The sequence below is a fragment of the Anabrus simplex genome, chromosome 3 (assembly GCF_040414725.1).
Source record: "Anabrus simplex isolate iqAnaSimp1 chromosome 3, ASM4041472v1, whole genome shotgun sequence".
NCBI classification, from domain to species: Eukaryota; Metazoa; Arthropoda; class Insecta; order Orthoptera; family Tettigoniidae; genus Anabrus; species Anabrus simplex.
In genome coordinates, this window is record NC_090267.1 from 213498007 (window position 1) to 213510389 (window position 12383).

General features: G+C 40.1%; 1 protein-coding gene across 1 annotated transcript in view; it reads right to left on the reverse strand.

The window, feature by feature from the left end:
• hec (hector) overlaps positions 1-8670 on the reverse strand; it is a 272234-nt gene extending 263564 nt beyond the window's left edge. The window contains exon 1 of the mRNA XM_067142876.2: positions 8390-8670. The gene's annotated coding sequence lies outside the window, so the exon portion shown is untranslated. The remainder of the gene's footprint in view (positions 1-8389) is intronic.
• Between the last annotated feature and the right edge of the window lie 3713 nt (positions 8671-12383).

A 12383-nucleotide genomic window follows, 5' to 3' on the forward strand; every position in this document is an offset into this window, starting at 1 on the left:
TTAAACTGAATTTCCCTAGGTAAATTCTTCGTCAGGATTTTATTGTCTTGCAGTTATATGCACATTACGTACCAGGCCGACAAGTTTTCGGTTTGCCTGCAGGTTTCCTGGAAAATAGGGACATTAAAAGCTCGTGGCACATAAAGCTCATTAAGAGGACTTCTGCAGCTATCAGGTTTTAGAGTCTCAGGCATTCATCGGGACGATCCTCTCAACTATTATTTATGTGCTAGCTTCCTTGACCGGGTATACAGCATTTCATATTTACGTATATGTGATAACTACGAGCATTTAAAGTAAGCAACTGGAGCATTTGTGAGGTCTGCGGTGTTTATAGATTTTCGTCCTCGCACTTATTAAACATAAACGTAGCTCTTACTTCGTACCTTCCCGACAATTTTTCAAGTGTTATGATAAACAGGATGTGTTTGCCGATTTCATTTTCAAATTATGATTGTTAATATCTACACTCTTTAACAAATGAGTTTAGAATCTCTCTACTCATTTTTATTGACTATAATTCGTAAGCTCCGGTGTGCTATAATCTCCTTAGCTGGAATATGATTTATCTAGAAGAGAATGGCGCATTAAGACACCCCACCCGCAAGAGAAACACTTCACCTTATATTAAGGCTTCCTTTCCTCTCTCCAAAATTATCTACTATGGCGTGACCACTCCACTCTCTTCAACTAACTGCCATCTTAGTCCTCGACACCTAGCCGGACATAGTTGATCTAAATGACGTTGCAAAGAGAGAAATAACAGCTGGAAGTGCACTTCCTTTGAGTTGTTATTAACTTACAGAAGCTTCTTACAGTAGTTCGGAGAAGGGATCTGAGTGATAATAAGTTACTATATTATGTCAAGGAAATCTTTATGATACACGACGTATATTTTTGGTCTATTTGTAATAGCATCACGGAAGAACGGGTGGAGGGATTTTCATGAAACTTTGTATTTAAATTTAGTATAAGACCGAGTGGAATATTTAATTTAAAAAAAAAAAATCATTCAGGAATGGAGCTTCAGACGCGGCCTAAAACATAACACTCGATGTATCTCTTCTACGATTCGTTTTTACAGGATTTTTTTTGAAAAATTGATTTAAAACATCCCTTAAAAACGTTCTTGTTCAAACCATTTTAAAGGAATTGTTATATCATTTCATTCTTTTTAAATGTTAACTTAATATTTTTTTTTGCTAGTTGCTTTTACGTCGCACCGACACAGATAGGTCTTATGGCGACGATGGAACAGGGAAGGGTTAGGAGTAGGAAGGAAGCGTCCGTGGCCTTAATTAAGGTACAGCCCCAGCATTTGCCTGGTATGAAAATGGGAAACCACGGAAAACCATTTTCAGGGCTGCCGACAGTGGGGTTCGAACCTACTATCTCCCGAATACTGTATACTGGCCACACTTAAGCGACTGCAGCTATCGAGCTCGGTAACTTAATATTTAGCTTTCATACAGGCAGGAATAGATCAAATATAAAAAGGATGAAACTCATAGTGCCAGTGAGAGACAGTAAAAGAGTACATCACGACAAGCAACTGACAGGGCGAGGCTGTTTCACTTTGTTCCTCAGAATTTCAGCACCAAGATGAGAATTCAATCAATGTAACCATGCACATGGGTAGCACCAACTCCGGGGTGTAGCCAAGAGTGGGGAGTTCTGAGGGTTAGAACTCCTCCCCACTAGAAATTTTACAAAATAAAATAAACTAAAACTGACAATAAGCAAGTGAAAGTCAACTAGCTGGATAGGCTATTTTGAACATTCACAGAGACATAAGTGTAAAACCAACAGATCTCTCGAAGTCTCGAAAGTTGGATTTTATGTTTAATCTGAACGTACCATTCACTGTAAAACTCGTAACCTTGATCATGTTAATCTTGTTCCGTATTTTAATGTAAGATTTGTAGTGTACTGCAATCTGAATATCAACATAATTCACACCTATCAGTGTCCTTATGACGACACTCGTGAATGCGCGCACCACAAATGCACAAGCACCTTCGTTATGTTCACCCCACCCATCCGTCGATTCTGGCTGCGCTACTGACCATTATGTGCTTAGCACCTAGTTTCTCATTAACAATGTACTTAGAGTAAACAGTGTCAATGTGCGTGGAATGAAATCAGATAAAGACACTGCAAGTAAGAATCAAAGAGACAATTTGTTTCGTTCCAAATACTGTGATTTGTAGACAAAAGCAAAGCCCGGCCATGAAGACACTTGGAGGAGTGGAAGTTAAAGGTTTCCACTATTCTTAACCTCGGCACTAAAGGAGACAGATTGACTAAATCTTCGCCTGGCCGTATTTTCCCCCAGGACCTACCCTGCTACTCAATTATGGTGTAGACTGAGTGAATCCCAAAGGCCAGATGCCACTCCAAAAGTTGAAGACTCGTTTCTAAATTTTCCGACTACTTGACTGGGAATCGAACACACGTCCATCTGGGTAAACCGAGAGAGTCTTTTCCGCCTCAGCTAGGCAGCTCCATTGACTTGCGGACAATACGTAGAGTTGCAATATTTTGGATAATGTTACAGAATTCTTGAGTTTGACCTAATAATAGTAATAATAATAATAATAATAATAATAATAATAATAATAATAATAATAATAATAATAATAATAATAATAATAATAATAATAATAATAATCTTCCCCCAGTACGAGGGCGCAGAGCAGACTGCGATCAGGTGGGTTTTCGGGTAACGGATAGTGGAAAACCCTACAGATATGGAGGGCAGCTGCGATATAAGCAGGGCGACCTGACGAATAAGCAACCCTGGACCAACAGCTGCATTGCTACTAGAATTCGGTGGGTCTATAAATGGAATGACAGTCTATAAAACATTACACATAGATACAAAGACGCCAGTGCAACAGGGCAAGTGGGTGCTGCTTTGAAAGCACTCTCCCAGAAGTAGCGTATGTACTTCATGTTAGAAGCGGCTACGAGAGACGTCTGTACCCCATGTAAGGGACAGCCTCAGCATGTTACCTGGCGGAAGGTATAAAATGCAATTCAATTAAATGGTGAAAATGGTAAGAAACTGAAATGGTAATCTGCCTTGGGTGCGCCAGGGCACTCTTTGAGCCGCCGCTGGGAAGTGCGAACCGGCGGTAGTAGGCTGGTGAGCAGACGGTCACCTGTTGGGATGAGTCCCGAAGTAACTACAGTCGCCCAATGCAAGGGCATACGGAGCACACGAAAGCTACTTGCTACACCTTCTGAAGATGTTTTTGCAGAGAATGCAACCACTTCAGGGGGAAACGCACGAAACCGAAAGAAATATGGCATTTCTCTAAAGGAATTTAAAATGAAGGCTTGCTATAGAGTTATCAGGTGGAAACAGATGACATACTACCGGGATAGACTCCACGGAGCATTCTTGGAAAAGTATTACAACATTCGAATGTCTGAACAGCGCATAGCTGACGAAATAAGGCCTATTGTGACCAAAAATTGTGAGCAAAATTAGACAAGAAATTCCTAGTGAACTGGGACGACCTCAATATTTTTTTGACAACAGCTGAAATGCATGAATAACGAACGAATATAACATACAACAGCACAGCCAGAAATTCAACATGGACAGCCTCCACCTGCTGACATATTCTGAAGGATGCAAAAGCTACAAAAATACGGACAGATTTTCAGACTGCTCGGACAGAATATGAGGATACAGACCCCGTACGTAAACCAATATTATCCTGCCAAAAGCGAAGAAAGAATTTCGCCAAAATTTATTACGTGTTTTGGAGATGATATGTTTGACTGTCAAGCATTGATTGAAATTTGTGTCAAAACGCTCTAAGATGTGTGATATTATTTGTTTGGCTTTAAAGCCCCATTCCATTTTCTTGTAATTCTGTCCACTGGACTCTTGGTAGTACATGCGATTGACGTTAAGCGCTAAACGACAGTGGAGTTTCTCCGCTGCCCGGACTCTGGTGCTATCTAGCCTTGGTCGTGCTACTTCTTGTGCCGTCACTTGTCGAGATCATTTTGTCGACGACAATGGACTGAGAGTAGCTTGTTTTTGTCTGCATCTTCGAGAAGAAGTATCAACCCTTACTGCTGCTCCGAGTTTACGTAAATTTTAAGTAAAAGGAGAAGAGTTGGTGGCGAAGTACGAGCCAGATTAATTAAATCACCATCCGGCGATAGGCCAAATTAAATCATGGATTTTTTTCTTAGTTTTAATGTGGATAATCTGTAAGTAACATATTCAGTCTTTCTAGGTCCCCGGGATGAATTCAAATGATGCCTACATACTGAAAATTTGGACTATGTTTGTCTTTTGGGTTTTGTACCTCAAAATTACGTTTGGTGAAATTTATTTTAATTCCGTGATTAAGAAGTTATGTTAGGCCGAAATGAGGTATGTGTTAAAAACAACATAAATCCCGTGCATTTTTAGGAGTAATTTTTCGGGGCTTTCCTTATAATTGTTAGTTGAGTAATCATTGGTTTTAATAACCTTTTCTAAATTGATTAAATAATATATATTGTATGTGGTTGTAATATTGCAGATATGACTCGTTAACTCTGTTACCTAGGAATGTCTACCTTATTATTTTAATTCAATAGTGCTTTAGATTCTTAATTCTCTTTTAAAAAATCATATTTAACTACTTAAATTCCACTGAAGACGAATGAAAACCATTGAGGTGAAAATCGTTTCTTGTGAGTCTATGTTGGACTGTTACATGGTCGTGGATTTTCGTTTTGATGTGTGTTGAATTTATGTTTTAAAATGTATTTGTTTCGGGAATATTAACTTACTTGTCTGCCTCTTTAAGATTCCTTTAGTTCTGGCTCGGCATTACATATGCTTGTTCGTTATGGGACATTCCTGGTGACTTATTATTATTATTATTATTATTATTATTATTATTATTATTATTATTATTATTTTACGTACCTTATCAAATACATTGGAGAAAGTCACATAGAAACTGTTTTCTGCTCAACTTCAGATCTCAAAATATTTCAAAGCTCTTTGAATTGTAACAATTATTCTAACATTCTATTTTGATGATTAATTGGTTATGTACCAAATTATGTAAAAAGAAAAAAATCCATTTGATTGGTGAATAACTTGAGAGCACTGATGTGTGAAAACAGATTAATTTTAGTTTTTTTTTACATCAATGAAACTTTAAATGTTTGATCTATAATTCCAATTTAATCATTTTAGTATTTAAATTTGGTACTGAATAGCTGTTTTGCGTATTAATTTAAGTTGAACTTATAATTTAATTAATTTTTAATATTTTTCCTGAAACTGGTGATTTTTATTTCAGTCAGTTGGTCACTCTGTTTTAATTTAATCCGCCTGACCTCTTCGGGCCCAGTTGATATTTCTTTCTTTCTCACGACATCCTTTGGGACTGATTTCGGTAAGTCGTTTCCATTCTCTTATTAATTGTGAATTTGGTTTTGGTGTATATCCCATGTCGTGCAACACCTATCGCTTGTGGATACCCTGAAGATACGCGATAAATTATAGAATTAACAAATACTGCCATGTCATCTAACTATTCATCAGACGTTTAACCAGACAAACGCAGCTCTAACCGTCGTCAAGACAAATGGTGGGAAAATGTGATCTCCCACAACACCGTTAAAACAAGTCTTAGAAAACTGCCTTGGCACCGAGCAAGTTGGTCGTGCGGTTAGGGCCACGCAGCTGTGAGATTGCATTCGTGAGATGGTGGGTTCGAATCCCACCGTCGGTAGCCTTCAAGATGGTGTTTCGTGGTTTCCTATTTTCACACCAGGCAAATGATGAAGCTGTACCTTAATTAAGGGCCTGAACTTCTCCTTCCAGATCCTAGCCCTTTCTCATCCTTCCGTCGTCGAAAATCTTCGATGTGTTAGTGCGAGCTTAAACAAGTGGGCAAAAAGAATATGAAAATGCACCTTGGCAGCACCGTCTGAAGAAATGCAAGGGCGATCTCCAACAAGGTGTTAACACGTTAACTGAGTGTGTCAAAGGCGATCGAAATCCCAGGTTCTCTGGGCATGTAAACACACTTTTCAGGAATACCAATTAGCATCCAGACCGAGATTCAGAAATCATGACCGTCACAGAACACCTTGGCACCATGAAACAAAAGCTCACTGGCTTTGCAAGACGGCTAAAGCGTAACACATCGGCAACAGAGAGAAACAACCAAGTTCAGGAAATTCACTGCGAGAAAAACTATATAACTGCTGAAGAGCAGAAAGGCTAATAATAAAATGGCGTTTGGCATCCTGAGAGGCCTGGTGCAGGTCTTTTGATTTGACGCCCGTAGCCGACCTGCGCATCGTGATGAGGTTGAAATGATGATGAAGATGAGATTTACACCCACCCCGTGCCAGGGGAATAAACCAATTATGGTTAAAATCTCTGACAATGCCGGGAATCGAACCCGTGATCCCTGTGACCAACCATTGACCATTTAGCCATAGAGCCGGACAGCAAAAGGGCACCATGAAGAATATCACTTAACATCTGACGTTTTCATGGAGCAATCTCGGATGAAATAGAGGAAACCACATACATGCTTCATATATTTTAGAAATGTGTTTGACTCTGTTCCCCACACTTGGCGCTTGAAAGTGCTAACCATGTACAAGGTCGACCCAGTAATTGTCTCGTTCCTCAGAACAGCAATAGAGATGTGAATCACGGGTCTCAATCTGCACACCAGAGACAAACATAATAGAGACTAGGCTCATATCTATCGAAAGAGGAATGTTTTAAGGAGACTCCCTGAAATTTATCTGGTTCTTCTTATTCTTTAGTTTGCTTTACGTCACACCAACAGGTCTTATGGAGATGATGGGATAAGAAAGACCTAGGAATGGGAAGGAAGCGACCGTGGCCTTAATTAAGGTAAAGCCAAAGCGTTTGCCTGGTGTGAAAATGGGAAACCACGGGAACCCATCTTCAGGGCTGCCGAAAGTGGGGTTCGAATCCACTATCTCCCGAGTGCAACCTCACAGCTGCGTGCGCCTAACCGTGCGGCCAACTTGCCCGGTCCTCTCTGATTTCGTTTGGCACTCAATCCACTCTCCAACTTCTTAAATCAGCCGGTTATGGGTTCGACATCAAAGGTAACAACTGTGTCATGCACGAGACATCATATTTTATGTATATGGATGACATAAAACTTTATTCTGTCACAAAGAAAACAACTGGAATATCTATTTACAGTCAACCACAGTTTATCTACAGACATGCAAATGCAGTTTGGATTTGACAAATGTGCCACCCAGACCATCTTGAAATGGTTAGTTCGAACACCATCATCGGTTTACTGTGGTTTGCCCGTTCACACCATTTTTCACTTTAATTAAGGCCATGATCGCTACCTTCCCAGTCCGAGTGCTTTCCTAGCCCATCGTCACCGAAAACTCATCAAAGTTAGTGCGAATACAAGTAAAGAAAATCATACGTGACTGACATCAGGAAGGACATCTGTAAATACAACTGGGCCACATCGACTTGCTTGACACGGATTGCAACACATTCCCACTAAGTTGTGGGAAAAAGTGGCAGAAAGAAAAAAAAAGGCCTAGAATGAATGATAGAAGTTAATAGTACACTGTATGTTTGAACGTAATGGTGATAGTGGAATTGAGTAGGCCCTACTATTTAAGCAAGAAGTACAACTACTACAATTAGGCAATCACCCCTGCCTAACGCTGACCAGAATAGAAAAGGAATCGGTTCGATTCTTCGAAGAATGAACAAAGGAAAGAGGAAGGCCGCGAAGGTCGTGAAATTAAAGACTTTCTATGTTTCGCAAACGTAATACCGTCGGGGTCAGAAAAGAACAAGGGTTGACGAAGCGAAGTCGAATAGGGAAGGAAACCTTTGTTCTGTAACAGTGATATTAGAGGTGTTAGGTCATGCACTTTATCATTGTGTATTTATGGGCACAGTAGAGAGAATACATAGCCGTCAGAAGGTGACGGTATTCTATATACAAATGGCTCATGTTTCATATGTAGCGCGAATCAAACAGGGCAGTCCCCGACTAGCAAATGGAACACGTCTGATTAAATTACATCTTCTCGAGAAGTACTTCTCAGATTTTCAAATTAATCAGGGAAATAAATTCATAATATTTGTAAGTGTAAGTCTTGGTATAAGAAGCACCGTAGATCTATTTGGAAAAAATAAGTGCCATTATCTCAGCAGATAATGACACCCTGGAAAAGTATTGCAAGTTCAAAGATGTGCCCAACGGTAATATTATTGAAAATGAAAAGAGAATGATTCAAGAGTTATTTGAGTTGAACCTACTAGCTGAATAACCCTGTATATAAATTGCACAACATGAACACGCATAGAATATGAACAGTATTTACTTACCAACACGTGTGTTTCATCCAAACCACATGTTTCGTAGGTGAGGAGTTCCTCACCTTCCCACGTTCCATCCCCCTCACACTGCCGGGTCACTGCAAATATAACGTTTTGCTGTTAGGAGTTTCATAGATTAAATTTTAGACAGTTCCACTGCCTGCAATAGAAAGCATTCATCTGATATTCCCGCTTTTGCCGCTAATTTCTGGAAACAGATGCCTCTGCCAGTTACAGCGTTACGGGAGATTGCCATCATAGCCTTAAGGGGCTCACTGATAATTCTAGGAAATCACTGTTACAATTAGGTTACCTTCAACATTTATCAAGTACAGTATATATATATATATATATATATATATATATATATATATATATATATATATATATTTATCTTCTAAAAGTAAATGTAAAAGTATACTTTGTCGCAAGGCAGCCTCTGCATGAGAGGAAGTATTTCATAAAATAATATATATATATAGGCTATACAAAAATTATTAGTTCCTTTATTTTTATTCCTTTCTTGAAATTTGCTTTACTTCGCACAGACACACAGCTGTTATGGTAACGGTGAGATAAGAAAGGGCTAGGAGTGGGAAGGAAGCGACCAGGGTCTTAATTAAGGTACAGCCCTGATGTGATCATGGGAAAAAATGAGAACCATCGTCAGGGCTGTTGACAGTGGGGTTCAAGCCCACTAGCTCCCGAATGTAAACTGATAGCTACCTGACTCAAACCGCGCAGCTAATTGCTCGATGCCGGGCTGAGCGGCTCAGATGGTTGGGGCGCTGGGCATGGCCCCAACTTGGCAGATTCGTTCTTGGCTCAGTCTAGTGGGATTTGAACGTCCTCAAATACGTGAGCTTCGTGTCGGTGGCACGTAAAAAACTCCAGTGGGACTACATTCCGGCAACTCAGCGTCTCCGAAAACCATAAAGGTAGTTAGTGAGACGTAGAGCCAAGAACGTTATTATTATTATTATTATTATTATTATTATTATTATTATTATTATTATTATTATTATTATTATTATTATTATTATTATTATTACTATCCACTTGCCCGGTTATGTTATTTTCCTTGTTGGATCAGAGGTATAGTGCTCCTGATCCAAAGTTCGAGGGTACATTTTCGGTCAAGGTAGCACATTTTGAGGAAAATCTTGACACTCCACGTCCTATATGTTAGCATGTTAAGTAACTCTGGTGATGTACTCTGTATACATCCGCTACAAGATGTCAGTGTAATCACCATCATCATCATCATCATCATCATCTGTTTACCCTCCAGGTTCGGCTTTCCCTCGGACTCAGCGAGGGATCCCACCTCTACCGCCTCAAGGGCAGTGTCCTGGAGCTTCAGACTCTTGGTCGGGGGATACAACTGGGGAGTATGACCAGTACCTCACCCAGGCGGCTTCACCTGCTATGCTGAACAGGGGCCTTGTGGAGGGATTAGCCTTGCCGAAGAGTAGCTTCTCTTGTGTGTATACAGAGTGTTCGTGAAATAAGTATGGTACTGTATATATGACGGGGTGATATGTTGAGTCTAGGAGATACCTTTGAACTTAGGGATATGGTGTTTCCGGTGAGCCATAGTTTAGCTACATGGTGCCAATGCCATCAATGCGTAACCGGGCAGATTAGCCGTTGGTTGTTTTGCCGTATCGATCTGCATCACACACACTACAGAACCATTCCGAGAACTCTTTCCTGGTATAGAGATCTCAAGCACAGAATACGTACCTTAATCAGAATTGGTAATAGAAGTGAAAACACGGTTTCATACAAATTTATAGTAGAACTTCTCAGGAGAGGTGCTAAAAATATCCGTCACTGCATTGATAACATAACGCAACTCGCCAGACATCGCACCGTTGGATATTCAAGAATAAACCATATGCTTGATCGTGAATTTCACTTGGAGAAGCGGCAACTTGTGCTACTAGGGCTTCCTGATTTTGCACAGCGTTGTCGAGCACCAGTGTTTTCATGTCTCCACAACTAACAGTCCTGTGGCGTGAGATCGGCTGACATTGGTGACCAAAATCCAGCCGTCCACGACCAATCAAACGTGCAGCAAACCTATCGTTCAAAAATATTTGCAATTCATGGATGAAATAACCAGACACTCCTTCCGTTTTAACGACATTCGCACCCTCGGCGGGGACATCATGTTCCTATGCTTAATGATTTCCTGGACTCAACCTGTTACCCATAAAATTTGCTGTACTTACTACAGAAAGATGATACAAGCTGCAAAAGGAGTGGCCGAAATCAAGAAGAGGAAGAAGCACACGTGGTGGAATGATAACTGCGAGAAGACCTTAGGGAATCGTCTGAATGCTTGGAAAAAGTATTACCCCTCGAAAAAAGAAGAAGATTGGAAGATGTACAAAACACAACAAGCACAAAGAGCAAAAATAGTACGCAGTGAAAAACGCAAGTATGAAAAGGAACTACTGGACAAGATTGAGCAAGACTTTCATAGACCTGAGACCCGTGAATACTTCAGAAATTTTAAAAAGAAAGTACAAGAATACAAGGCAGCTTACCTTTGCTTTCTAAGGAAAGATGGAATTCTTGCTACATCAAATGAAGAAAACTGAGAAATCTTAGCTAAGTATTGTCACTGTGAAAAACCAGCCAACCCCATCAAAACAAACAAACCAGTGAGGCAAAACCTGCCATATTCTCCACCAAATCGCGATGAAATCAAACGCCACATAAAGAGACTGAAAAATAACAAGGCTCCTGGTGAAGACTCCATGATTGCGGAACTGTGGAAACATGCCCCGGAAGAAGCAATTGACATCCTACACCAAACCATTGTAGATATATGGGAAAAAGAACAACTACCAGAGTACTGGAAGCTAGCATTGATCCATCCCTTACACAAGAAAGGAAACATAATAGAGATAGGAACAATTACTGTGGAATTTCTCTTCTGTCAGTAGCCTACAAGATCCTGTCACTATCTATCCTTGAAAGACTAGAACACCAAGTTGAACACAAACTCGGGGAATACCAAGCAGGTTTTCGGAAAGTTCGATAAAGTGCAGAACAAATACTTAACCTAAAAACCATAATAAGATACCATATGCTGAGAGGTCGAACCTATGTGTCTACATTTGTAGACTTCAGGAAAGCATACGACTCCATCGACCATGGTGTGTTGCTTAACATCCTTGCAGAAATGAGAGTCAATGAGAAACTGCTGGCGATAATAAGGGCAACACTAACTAATACCAAATCCAAAGTAAAATTCCAAGGATGTCTCTCTGAACCCTTTAAGATCAAGACAGCCGTTCGACAGGGAGATGGGCTGTCACCTCTTTTGTTCAACTGCGTACATGAGAAGGCAATACAGGAGTGGCGAAAGACGTTAAAAGAAAGAAACCTTTACAAACCCGTAAGGATTGGGACAAAGTAAAATGGAGTGGAAATAGATTGCTTAGCGTTCGCTGATGATATAGCCCTTATAACAGAAAATGTCGAAAGTGCAACAGAACAGATCAATGTGTTGAAGGAAGTAGCAGCACAAACAGGTTCACAAATTTCCTTTCAAATGACAGAAGTAATGTCAAATATCAAAGATGATACGGCACAACTAAACACAAAATATGGAACGATAAACCGTGTTAGTAAATTTAAATATCTTGGGGAATGGATTCAGGGAAATGGACTTGATAAAGAGGCCATAGCAGCAAGAATCAAGAAAATGGAAGTCACTTTCCAAACCACCCGCAACATGTACAACAAAAAGTGCTTTTCCCTGAACACAAAAATTCGTCACTACAACAGTGTTATCAAACCAGTAAACTGTATGCATCTGAATGTGTTATCCTGTCCGAGAAACGTTTGCTTGCGGATTTAGAGAGGAAAGAAAGAAAGATCCTACACACCATACTTGGTACAAATAAAAAAAATGGCATCTATGCCGCTATCAAGTTCCTCAATTGCAATCACGTAGACTGTGTGGACCTCAAGCCAGCCCTCAAAC